This window comes from Phalacrocorax carbo, chromosome 1, assembly GCF_963921805.1.
Source record: "Phalacrocorax carbo chromosome 1, bPhaCar2.1, whole genome shotgun sequence".
NCBI lineage: Eukaryota > Metazoa > Chordata > Aves > Suliformes > Phalacrocoracidae > Phalacrocorax > Phalacrocorax carbo.
In genome coordinates this window covers 120686007-120699170 of record NC_087513.1, presented here as the reverse complement: position 1 = coordinate 120699170, position 13164 = coordinate 120686007, and the positions used below count along the sequence as shown (strand labels likewise).

The window sequence follows — 13164 nt, the reverse complement described above, 5'->3', positions numbered from 1 at the left end:
ATGACAGATTTTTTTTTTACATGTTTTACTAAATTTTTTTTTCATTTTTAATAATGTCTCATCATACCCACTATTCCATGCTATTCTTTGGGCTTTCCCTGATCTTACTCCATTCATTCCCCATGTTTATTTTTGTCTTTGCTGACACCGCTAACAGAAGGCTACATTTGGACTGCTAACTTGCTTGCTGTTCAACCTTTGTATTTTACTCTCTGGCTCAGTGCCTGTCTTGTCAGACTAGACAAGACACATCCCAAAAATAAAACTACGAAATGCAAATAGGAATAACTCATCAGCGTTGTAAAAATTAAGCATGAAACCAAGACAGGTGAAAGACTTCCTTAATTTACACCTCCTTCATAGTCATGCTTTGATTTTACCATGGAATGTGTTCTAATGATGGCTATGCTGAAGTACTCTACTACATGATAAAAACTAGCAGACTGTAGGGAAGGGCACAAACCATTGTTGCGATCACACGTTCTGTGAAGACAGGTTCTGTCACAGGATCATTCAGCAATTTTAAAAAGCTTTCAACGCATCACCACTTGAAACTACTTTAAGTATATTTCAATTAATAGTACCTGTTTGATACTACTACTTTAAAAGTAGTAATGATTGTGAAAGCAAAGTAGCAAAGATTCTGAAAATGTATTTAGAAAACACAACTCCTGAAAAGCATTTTAAAAAGCCTACAAACTATCTCAGGGAAAGTTCCAGGCACTAATGCTTCACAAAGGCCATCTTAAAACAATATGATGGCTAAAACACACAGCTGAAATCTTGAATCATATTACCTGTTTCACACATTGACAAAGCTTCTGTGTTCCCAGTTTTGCCAACCACGTAAGAACTGGAATGAAAGTAACTCCAACATCTCTAATAGTGAAATGAAGTTGGTATTTGGATTTGAAAACCAAAATTTATCCATGCATAACGTAGTAGTAGTTTTTCAGGTGAGTTCACAGAAAAATAATATAGTAAGGACTGAACAATATAGATGCCATTTCTGGTTCAAGAAACCTAGCTCTAAAAGAGCAGGGAAGATACTCTGAGGAGCTGTAAGGCAGTATAAGCTTCACTCATTGGTTAGAGATGAAATACTGAGTTACTGTTGTGGTTTAACCCCAGCTGGCAACTAAACCCCACACAGCTGCTCGCTCACTCCCCCCCAGTGGGATGGGGAAGAGACTCAGAAGGGTAAAAGTGAGAAAACTCATGGGTTGAGATAAAGGCCATTTAATAAGTAAAGTAGAAGCCACGTACACAAGCAAAGCAAAAACCAGGAATTCATTCACTACTTCCAGTTGGCAGGCAGGCATTCAGCGATTTCCAGGAAAGCAGGGCTCCACCATTGTAACAGCTACTTGGGAAGACAAATGCCATCACTGTGAACATTCCTTCCCTTCCTTCTTCCTCCAGCTTTATATGCTGAGCACGACACCATATGGTGTGGAATATCCCTTGGGTCAGCTGTCCTGGCTGTGTCCCCCCCCAGCCTGCTCGCTGGTGGGGTGGGATGAGGAGCAGAAGAGGCCTTGACACTATGTAAGCCCTGCTCAGCAGTAACTAAAACATCCCTGGTGTTATCAACACTGTTTTCAGCACAAATCCAAAACACAGCCCCATACTAGCTACTGCGAAGAAAATTAACTCTACCCCAGCCACAACCAGCACAGCTAGAAGTTTCAGTCCAAACTGATACACTTGGTCTTGAAGCCTCAAAGGGCAGACCGCACATTAAAAGTTCTTACCACTTTCTCTTAAACTGTCAAAGACATATGTCTTTGGACTCCTCATTTTTGTAACATCTTAGTTCTGTTCTGAGAAGACAGTGTACCCTTTTATTCCCTTCTTCACACAATCTACTACAATTTTGGTATTCATTTTCACCCACCTCAACTTACTGGACTATTTTCCTATAGAGGATTTTTACTATTCATACCATCTTCTGAATGTAGGTCATTGCCAGATAAATTGGGATTATCTATTCCTTGTCTCTGCTCAGACATAAAGAAGGACTACCACACCACTGCAAATCTGAAAAACCTGCTCCCTCCGTTTAGAAACAACTGCCACAAAAAAAAACCGATTTTGCCACACTGCTGCCAGATCTCATCACTCAAAAATATTTCATGTATGAAGAAAGTAGCCCTTGCCTGCAAAGCCTCTCACTGAAACTCTGGAAATAGGCAGGTTTCCAGACAGTGTATGAGATACCAAGGACAGAAAGGAAGAGGTACTGAAGAAATGCAGGCCCAGGTGAAAGATGCTGCAGAGGAAGAGGTTTGGCTGAGAAGAAGCCAGAGGACATTGCAGTCGCATTGCCTTCTTTCAAGAGACACTTGTCAACAATTAAGACTAGTGTCTATCCTAAACAGACAAGAAAGAGATCTGAGCTTGCATGTTACGTCCCCTCACATAACCCAGTGGGGACAAGAACAGGGAACAGATACATGTGTAAAGGATGGAGACAACACCAAGGCACTGTGAAGCCTGAACTTGGGATTGCTAATGCCAACTTGTTTTTTCCTTTTATTCCTCTTGCAGACAAGCTCTAAAGTCATGTTATCATAATAAAGAATATACTTAACTATTAAACCAAAACCAAGGGCAACTTGCTTTGTCACTTAAAAAGCATATCACGATTGAAGTTTTTACTGCAAAGTAAAATATGACCTTGTTTATTTTAAGCATAGCAGAACCCTCTGTTCATTCTCTCATTCTGCATGTCAGCTAGTAAGAAACAAAGACCTGTGCAAACGTTCACATATAAAGATATTAGCAGACATTAAGATCAAGATACAGTTATATTTTTACTGATTCAGATAATAATGAAGCAGTACATAGAGTACGTATGACAACTTGCCATCAGGGATTCATGCTACCTTTGCTGCAGTGGTTACCTATCCCATACCTGCCTACAAAGAGACATTCAGTAAAATTAAGACAAACAAATCAATATGAAGTTGATACATACAAATTCATTAAAACTGTGCTCAGTGAGAATGTACCCTTCATTCAGCAGCAAGGTGGCTTGTGTTTCCTCCACCTTCCATACTTACAAAGCGCGGTCATTATTTAGACTGTTACACTTTCAGAATGATGATGTTCCTATTCAGGAATATAATACCAGCCTCAGGGAGCTGTGCTACACAGATACAGCTAAACATTTATTACAAAACAGCTATGCTGTCAATTTCCCTGGGAGACAAGCCCTAAAAAGCCACAAAACCAGTTTTCGGTTGCAGTAAAATGAGATTTACTTTGTGTCACTTTCCCCTTTATTGGTTGGTGCTGCAATGGAGTTATTTATATATTAATCTTAATGAATATGAGATGATGTTAAAAAAACTGGATGCATATTATATTTTTAATTTTCAGCTTCTTAAAGTAAGTTAAAATCCACCACTAAGGTTAAATTTCTTCAGAAATACAGGCTACACTATAATTTATCATCAACCTTTCTTCCCTGTAGGATTTTGAACATATATACTATGTAACACTGCCTTTATTCAGCAAGACCTCTCCAACACTATATATACTGCTCAGTTGTCCCATTAACCTTTCACAGCATCCTCTTTTCATATCACCCCATTTCAGAACTTAACAAGGCATACTAAGTATTTATAATCACAGGCCTATCTTCCAGGCACCACCACACAGTATGACAAACCATCTCATTAAAAGATTTGTGTCCCTTTAGTAATTCACTCTTTGTGTAAACTCTGCTTTTGTCTTTTCAAAGGAATTCTGGAAATTCTCCTATTTGTAAGTACCAAATATGAAAAAAAGTGTTGTAAAAAAATGTGCCACTTTACAAGCCAAAATTGCACACACAGCAACATAAAATGGATACTAAGGATGCATAAGATAATACAAATTTCTTAAGGCACAACAACAAAAGCAGAATTAACAGCATCTGGGTCTTTTGAAGAACTTCAGCTCCTTAATTCTGTGTACACCCTTTGTGTTTACACCAGCAAATTTCTTGGGAAGCATGCATAATCACAGTTATGATTCATGGTTCATGTAATCGCCAATTTACCATAGCACTTCTTAACAACAAGGAAGAGAAAGATGAGGAATCCTATCTAATCTAGTCATAAAATAATGTCACCTCAGTATGCTTAAGAATCCTGCCTCCAGGTAACTCTTGGCATTGCAGAAGGAAGTCCTCAGGTTGCTCTCCTCCGTTCTGCAAAATGTAAACCTCAGTCTTCTATTGAAAGATTCTCAAATCAAGAAGCTTCCTGCAGCATCTCAGTTTCCGCTACCCATTTCACACTGGAATTTGACCCTGCTTTATTAGCTCCGTAAACTAACAGTAAGGAATCAGGGGACTAAACAGAAATTTTGGAAAAAGGAAAACAAAACTTGGCAGAAACTTCCCTTCTTTAGTTGCTCTGAGACTCCCAAGGGATTAGGATATGAGGGAACAAAAATATTTCCTATCACCCTCACTCATCCCCAGTATTCACGCAGTAAGTGAAAATTCCTTCAGAGTTCTTTTTCTGTATTCTTAACACTGCAAACTGAAGGACTTTTTACGGTTCTTGCCTGTGAATCCTAGCATACCTGTCATGATTCCTCACACATATCTACTTGCCACAGGACAGAGAAGTATTTCTTCCCCTCAGTATTTACCCAATGTGCTGTCATAATAACATTTCAGACCCAAAAATCAAGAAGGTAGTGTGGTATCTGCCTTGCTGTTATTGTGGTAAGAGGACTGCATTAGGCAAACTACCAAAAACCCCTTACATACCAGAGGACGTATATCAGCAATTCCACAGCTGGAACTGATTCCAGTACAACTTTCCTACTTAATGATATTTAATTACTTTTTCAAACACAATTTAATTAAAAAAAAAAAAAACAACAAGCAAGCAACCAAACAAAAAAGCAGAACTCCACCCTCCACATTTCACCAGCATTCCCCACATGGATGAACAACAGGTTTACGTATGTGCTAGGCACAATTCTGTTTCTTTGCCATTGAAGCCTTTGGAATATCCACGCAAGTGTGTTGTGAATCTCTTACTTCTGGAGACACTCGTTTTATCATATCCTTCCAGGCAAATGAAACCAAAGTAACGGGAAATCCTATTTTAATCATGATTTGTATCAGCATCCAGTAAACTATGACTGAAATTAATCTTGTTTTGTATTTATGCTTTGCGGTTTCATAAAGAAGATATGGAATAACCACCAATCTCTCCACGCCTTTATTGCTATTGAATACTTTACAATGTTAGCAAGCAATTTATGTAAGGATATGTAAGTTTTCAAAAATTTTATTAGAAAAATCATAAAAGTTTCTAATGATTCTTTCTACGAATGACTGAATTCCTAATGCTACTGAAGTATACTTCAAGGATGAAGAAGAGCTTTACTCAACTAGTAACTACATTTAAAATGGACTTAAGATGTTGAATGCATAAGAAAATCCCCTCTACGCATTTTTGGCATTTAAACACTTCACCAAAGAAGGTGTTCCATTGTCAGTTATTTCAGTTTTATGTCCTGTATGATTTCAGAAATAATGAGCCTGTCAACGAATGAAGCATTAACTTGGACTAGCTGAATAAACTGAAGTGACACAAAATCTTGGTCCTGCAACTCTGTCAAATCTGGTTCCAATCGGTCAGTAACTTTTCCAGAATCTTCCCTCTTTTGAATCTAAGATTTGGTCAAACACGAGCAACTTTGTTTTGCTGTTAATTCTAGGCCCTGAAATGAAATATTATTTTCTTTTCAGAATGGTAATCAAATAAAAATTCTTCCCTTCCTGCTCCACTTTGTTCACAACTCTTTAGCACTGGTGAACCGCAAGCAATCACTTCAACTAGTTTTTGCAAGGAAGATGTGCTGTGTTCTAGCCTCTTCTGCTGCCAATGTTCTTCATGCTCCCTTACTTTTCTATCCATGTTTTCGGCTCTTGAGCCTCGTGCTACCCTTCCACACCAACATACAATTTGTCCTTTTCCTCACCTCTTGCCCTCTCTTGTTCCCCCCACTTCTGACCGTCTGTAGTTTTGCTAGTACCATCCTTTTCAAGCTCCTGAGCTTGCTGCTTTTCCACCAGGCTTCAATCTCTGTTCCCTACCTCTCCCTGAACACTAGTATTCACCCATCCGTGAGTGTGACTGCTGCCTAAGCATTCTGGGTTTGGGGAAGAACCACAGATAAAGAAAGACTATTTAGGATTAAACTTACCCATCACCTACTGCTGTGGGATGCACCATGCTTAACTACTTGGTCCAGATGATGACTGCACAGTCAGGTGACATGCAAGGACCAAGAGACAGGAAGATACTTGTGTTACATGGAATATTCAAGATAGTTTAGTTAATAAATATTTGTCGAGTAACATGCACAAAACAGGTTTTTTTTCCAAGTGCTTATGGTTTGTTGAAGTTTCCTAAGGAACAGCCATACTCTCCATTTGAATGTTTATGCTCCCTTCCCCTCCCTCCTCCGCAACGCTAAATTCCAGAATTTAAGCATCGATAAGCTCTTAAAATAAGCCAAACAAGCATTTTCCCCTCCTTTAAATTAACATATTTACTTTCTCTTAAAGTCATTTTCAAAATGCTGAGTCATCTTAGCTTAAAGTTTCCAGAATAATCCTGCTGAAACATACTCATCACGGCAAATTTCAGTATGACTAAGAAGTAAGCTACTGAAAACAACATCTCAAAATAAAAAAATAACCAGGTAACTGTAGCCCTGTCATCGCTACTATCATGGCCTAGAACACATACAGATGTGCTCAAACACATATAAGTTAAGTGATCATAGGCTGGCCTGGAAGTTCAAGTTCTTTAGTTATAACACACATCAACATAGCACACACGTTTTCGTTCGCATATTCTCCAGGCATGTTCAACATGTGCAATGCTCCAATTTCTGTTTCATAATCGCCTCTGTTTCCTTTGAATATAAAAGACTTGGACTTTAATTTTCAGTAATAAGGATTATAATATCCTTTTCCCTTTGTTTTGTTTGCTATGTAATGTGAAAAAACAAGCTAAGCAGGATGTGAAGTATAGCCACATTTCCTAGCTTCCTCTGTCCTCAAGGAAAAAACCACAGGCAATTCCGAAAGCTCACATATAAACTGGAATTTGGTGATTTAAAAAAATGGATCCCTCTTTCAGTACACCAGCAGTAAGCTACCATATTCTACTTTTCTGCCTGAATTTACCATCAGCTGCAGAAGCTGACAGTTACAGACCCATAGGTATAGCAGACTAAAGGACAGCACATGATTATCAGTCAGCTCCCATTTTCAAAAATCACCTTTTGACTGTCGAAGTACTTAAATGGCCTTCCTGTTTAACAGCAAATAGCTCTTTTATACACATACGTAGAAAAAAATGAGAACATGGCCTCGAGTAGTTGCTATATTAAAAACAAACAAGCCTGTTCATATGAAGGATGATAAGCAAACATGCGATGACAAGCAGACCCAAGTTTTCTTTCCATTTCTAACGCCAACTTCCTTTTTGGCTGTCAGTAACATACACAACTTGGTATCCCCACACTGCTGGCAGGGGAACCAAGTTACTGCCCTTCACCAGCTTCATAAAAGCATGCCAGTGCTCCACTAACAACGAAGTTTGGTATTTCCAGATTCTTGGTGTCGTCATTTTATTTCTACCCCACTCCTAGTTCCATTTGGCGACACCTGCGTTCTACAGTTACTACACGAAACAATCTTATCGAACAAAGTGAAGAACTGCTAACAAACGCGAATGCTTCAGCATTCGGTTATCTTCGGGAGAGCTGTAATGGCCTGGGTAAAACACTTTGGTAACATCTGGCAGCAAGCAAGCAAAGCAAAGAACTCTATCAGCAGCTTTTTTTTCCCCTTGCTCTTGGAATCCTCTTGCTTAGAAGAGCAATAAGTTGTTTTACATTTTGCACAGCATTGAGCTGTGGTAAAATAACCCCCCCCAGAGACATATCATTTGTAAACCTACAGACTCTTTTAACAAGTGAGACTGAAGCAACCAGCTGCTGCTGCAAGAGAAGTAACATTTGTGGAATTTTAGATGTCACACACACACACACACAAAGAAATTCAGTCTTATTTACACCAAAATAAAAATATTAAACTGCTTTATTGTAAGCTTTCACATGTGTGCCAGTTTTGCAGAGGTAACATTTGGCTCCCAGGCCACTACATAATATTCTGAAATACAATTTGGACTACATCTGTCCATTCAGGACATTAACAGAGCCATTAGAACAAGTAGTTCCACTATGACAGCAGTGGTTCTATGGATCATTCACCCTTGGCTGTTAATACAGGGCTTAGAAACAGCAATAGAGTTATTCTCTTCCAGGAAATTGAATTGTTCCTAAACACTTCTAAACTTGCTGTGGTAGCGATCAGAATTATTATGACTTTATCACAGCACTGCATTTACAGTACAGGGAAAGGTATGAGAAAAATATAGTTGGAAAGCAAAATTCTGAAGAGAGTACAGCTTCTAGAGGACGTATCCATTTTATAAGACTGCAGTATTTGGAACAGACACATATATTTAATTCATTCTAAACTTTCAGTTGCACTAATGGGAGACCACAAGGACTAAGTTTCAAAATGTTATTTTTATATTCAGAAGATAATCCGAATTTTTAAAATTATACCTAGATTAAGAAAGAGTACAAATCAAGGCTGTAAGTTATTTAATACTGGACTAACTTTTTACATTCCAGAGTGAAATTTCCAAACAAAATAAAACCCCAAACAACTGTAACAACAACGTACACGAAATTTGAAGAATACTCAGTTTTCCTATCAGCACACAGGAAACAGTAACAAGTTAAATTCCAGTTAAGCAAAGCACTAACTTCATAATAAGACCCACTTCAGATACGAGACAGGTATTAGTAGAGAAGTATACACAGGCACAGATAAAAAAACCGCATGCCTCAAGATCACTCAGGAGATCAATAAGAATGAACAGCACCAGTCTTCAAAGCCTCAGTGCAGTCCAACAGCCCCTAAACTACCTATCTTACCCTGTAAATGAAGTAAATGGAGCTACACCTTTCACTGCTTCACTGAAGCTTGCATTAAGAAAACAGTGAAACCTACACTAAAGTTGTCCTGTGAATACTTTAATCATAAGATGACAAGAAAATATGTACAGTGGTAACAGTCAACAGTAAAAATACACTATACACTTCATAAAATAATCTGAAGATAGAACATACATTAAAAACCCCTCAGAATTATTTATTTTGGATAGATTAAAAACAATGACATACCAAGAAGTGTGAAACTGTTTCTTCAGACTGAATAAGTGTGAAGTGTTTTGGGTGTTGTTCTTCACAAGGTTTTTAAAACTTAAATGTAACAATTACATATAGCTACACATGGACCCAGAAAAGGATAATTCTGCAATTTTATTTTACACAACTATTTAGAAAATGCACTCAAAATGCATTTGCTGTTGCTTGATACTCTTGCAATGATAAGGTCTGGAAATACATTGCAAGATTTCTGACACAATCGTAACAAATTGTTTCCTGGTTCAGTATAATCCATAAAATTTGTACATGCAGCTAACAAGGACTAAGCAGGACTCATTCTTAAACAAGACTTCAGTGCTTACCCAGCTGCAGAAGCGGTATCACTTTAACATATATGACTAAAGGAATATAACCCTATAGCACAGGCAGACCATAAACAGTTTATATCTCATAGAGGATTGGGAACAACCTGTAAGTGTATTCGCAGCACGGACAATAGCAAGGTGCACAATTTTCTTAAGCTCTAGTTGTTACAACTCCACTCATCAACAGTCTACGCTGGTAAAACTTTGTGCAGAGCATGCTCATGAATCATGAACAGTATTACGAACTAGCTACATGTGCTTGGTTTTGTAAAGACCAAGAAACAATTCCTCAGCTTTAAAAAAAAAAAAACCCAAACAACTAGATGAGACATTTAGCATACATTGCAACTGATTTACACCCTCCTGCTATCCTCCATAGGATACTGGCTCAAGTGTTTTCCAGCATCCACTGAGCAGAACATGTTGTCCACGCTCCCTATTCCTGTCATCTGTTTAATGGAATGCACACATCATATTCCAAATAGGGGCAAGGACAAAAATGAATCTTGCCTGGACAGCTCTTAACCGCATGTAACAAAAAAAAAAACCCCAACAAAAACCCAAAACAAAACACCCCACCCCAAACCAAAAAGCCAACAAACAAACCCCCTGTAATTCATTGCATGGCATAAAAATTCACTCATAATGGTAACGTACCAGATCTAGAATCTCATCCTCCCTCCTAAACCCGTACTAGACATTTACTTGCATGTAACTGACAAAAAGGGGTCACAAACTGCAGCAGATTAGAAAAAAAAAAACAAACACAACAAAAAAAACACCTTCAAAACCCAAACAAACCCCAAACCGTGACTATGTCTCCAAAATTACATCATACGTTCCCATTTAGGGCAACAGAAAATATTTAAGAAATAATAAAAAAAAGGCAGCGATAAGCCATACAGAAAAGTATCAGACAGACACGTTATCAACTTATATTGTTAACTGATGAACTCTGGGCCGTGCAGCTGGTGTTGTGGGAATGAGGGAAAGCTATCGACTACCCCACGGAGACCCGGGACATGTGGCTAATTGAGGCAATATTTCAGGATAAAACCAGCGCTTGATTTACTATTGTTTACACACATCATAAGCGGGGCCTCTGGGCAACGTCAAGTTTCAGCTCCTAATTGCGGCTGTCTAAACACTCAGGACGCCTCGGTCTAGGTGTCAAGAAGCCTCTGCTCGTAACCGAGCCAAGAGACAATGAGGTCACACCAAAAATAAAGGGGGAAAAAAAAAAAAAAATAAAGAGGAAGGCACCACCTCGGGCCGGGGCCGCGCACTGCCCCGACGGCCGCCGCCCGCACGACCTGCTTTCTATGAATGCGGGGGAGGCGGCGGGGCACGGCCGGGGAGGCGCCAGCCCCCGCTCTCCCGGGGCCGGGCCGGGCTCCGCCGGACCGCGCCGCCACGGGGGCGGCGGCCAGGGCCCGGGGGTCACCGCCCCACCCCAGGGCGCCGGCACGGGGGCTACGGGCGGCCAACTGCCGCCGGCAGCCCCCTTCCCCGCCTCCTCCTCCCCCCCCGCCCCGGGCCGGGGCAGGTGCGGAGAGAGGAGGCAGCTGCCGCCGCGGTTTGAGGCGAGGGTTCCCCGGGCTGGGCCGGGCCGGGCCGGCTCGGCGGGGGCGAGGAGGACCCCGGGGAGCCCCTGCCCCCAACCAAGGAACGGCCGCCAACACGGCGCTGGCCCTTTAAGTACCACGTCGCCTCCCGCCGTCCCCTCTCCTTCTTCCTCCTCCTCCTCCTCCTCCTCCTCCTGGCCGCCGCGGTGCTGAGCAGCGGCCCGCGTTCCCTCTCGCCCTCGTCATCCCTCCCCGCGCGCGCGCCCCCGGCGCCGGCGCGCCCCCGCCGGCGCGCGCGCGCGCCCACAAGAGACAACGGTTACACGGCGGCGGCGGCCGTTCCAGAATTTTCCTCGCTCCCCCCCCCCTCCCTCCCCCTCCCCGCGCCTGCCCGCCACCGCCCCTAACCCCCCTCCGGGCGAGTTGCGGAGCGCGGGTGCCCCCTCCCCGCTGTTCCGCGTGCCGGGCTCGCCCCCCCCTCCCCCCCCTCCCCGCGGCTCCTTCCCCAACCACCACCACCACCACCCCCTTTCCCCGGTCTGGTGGTACGCCTAGGCCCGGCCGGCGGCGGCGGCGGCGGGCGCGCCGTGATGGATGGCTGGCTTGGCTGGCTGGGAGCGGGTTTGAGTGACAGCGCTTACCTGGGTGCCAATCTTCGTCACACTGACAAGCGGCTGCAGCAATCGGGACCCGCACCGCCGCGACACGCGTCACCGCGCACACACGCACCCGACCAATCGCTGGCCGCGCCGCCCGAGACGACACCACGCCGCGCATCACGCCTCATCAATATTCAGCGAGGGGGGCGGGGCGCGTGCCGGCGTAGGGAGGTGGCGCGCGGCCGCCCCGCCCCGCCGCGGTGGACGCGGGGCGGGGCGGCCGCGCGCCACCTCCCTACGCCGGCGCCTCACGGCTCGCGCTCATGAATATGGAGGAAGGGGGCGGAGAAGCCCGAGCGGGCCTGGCCACGCCCCTCCCCCTGTTCGGGGAGGGGGGTGAAACCACCTCCTCGGGGGAGAAGGGAGGTACCAAGTGTCTCCGGCACGCGGGGCGATGGCGGCAGCCGTGAGGCGGGGGCAGCCAGCCGCCGCTTCCCGCGCTGCCCCTCCTCACACAGAGCCCGCTGCCCGCCGTGGGGCCGCCTTCTCGCCGGGTCGCTGAGGTGGTTGCCCATCTCTACTTTGCTCCTCATTCTTAAGGCGCCTGAAAGATGACCTTAGCAGCCTCTGCCTCTGCCTCGGAGGGCAAAAGTTATCAAGGGGGTACATACAGAGCAAATCTCGTCTGAGGAAGCTGAGCTCAGAACCAAAGCAGGTTTAGTTTCAGGCTTTGTAGTCCCTCTGCAGAACAGCAGCTGGGAATCTGCTTGACTATCCTGCACCCTGGTAAACTGTGAATGCCCTGCGTTTTTCCGAAGTCCATGCCACTCTTGCTGTTGGGTTTAACAGTAGCAAGCCACCTAGTTTGTTTTATACAACACTTTCCTGGGCCAGGCTACTTAAAGATCTGGCTAATAGACCAGTAATAGAAGTGGCTACTTAAATGTTCCTTGCAAGTCAGGTCTGCCTTCAGTCCTCTGAGCATAACTGCTGCGTCAAGACCCTGCTCAGCCAACACAGTTGCTCTTGGTCTCCAGGAATCTCGTCACTCTGTGCACACTGCCACCATTTGTCCACCAACACAACAGTCGTTTCATCCTCTCGCTAGACCACTTGGAGCCTTTACAGGAGCTCATTTCTGAGCCATTTTCCCCCATATAGTCAGAACCACACGGACATTGGGCTTGGGAACAGAGAAAGAACTTGTACGCCTAGCAGAGAGAGTGGGAAAGAAAATGAACTATGCTAATTCAGGGTGCTCAGGTGTGTGAATCAGGTCTCAAAGTTCAGTGAATGACTTATATAAAAAGATTTTTAAAAAATACAACTCTTAGTTTGCCTTACTCACAAGAGCCTCCTTCTCTA

General features: G+C 43.3%; 1 protein-coding gene across 13 annotated transcripts in view; it reads right to left on the bottom strand.

The window, feature by feature from the left end:
• The window catches only part of PKNOX1 (PBX/knotted 1 homeobox 1), a 46154-nt gene extending 34173 nt beyond the window's left edge, over window positions 1–11981 (bottom strand). For 3 of the 13 annotated variants that reach the window (XM_064472513.1, XM_064472528.1, XM_064472544.1), the window contains exon 1: window positions 11842–11981. The gene's annotated coding sequence lies outside the window, so the exon portion shown is untranslated. Of the gene's footprint in view, window positions 1–4120; window positions 4199–6219; window positions 11359–11841 lie in introns of those variants that run through there. The other 10 variants (XM_064472459.1, XM_064472477.1, XM_064472535.1 and 7 more) reach the window with 8 other exon arrangements.
• Window positions 11982–13164: the final 1183 nt, after the last annotated feature.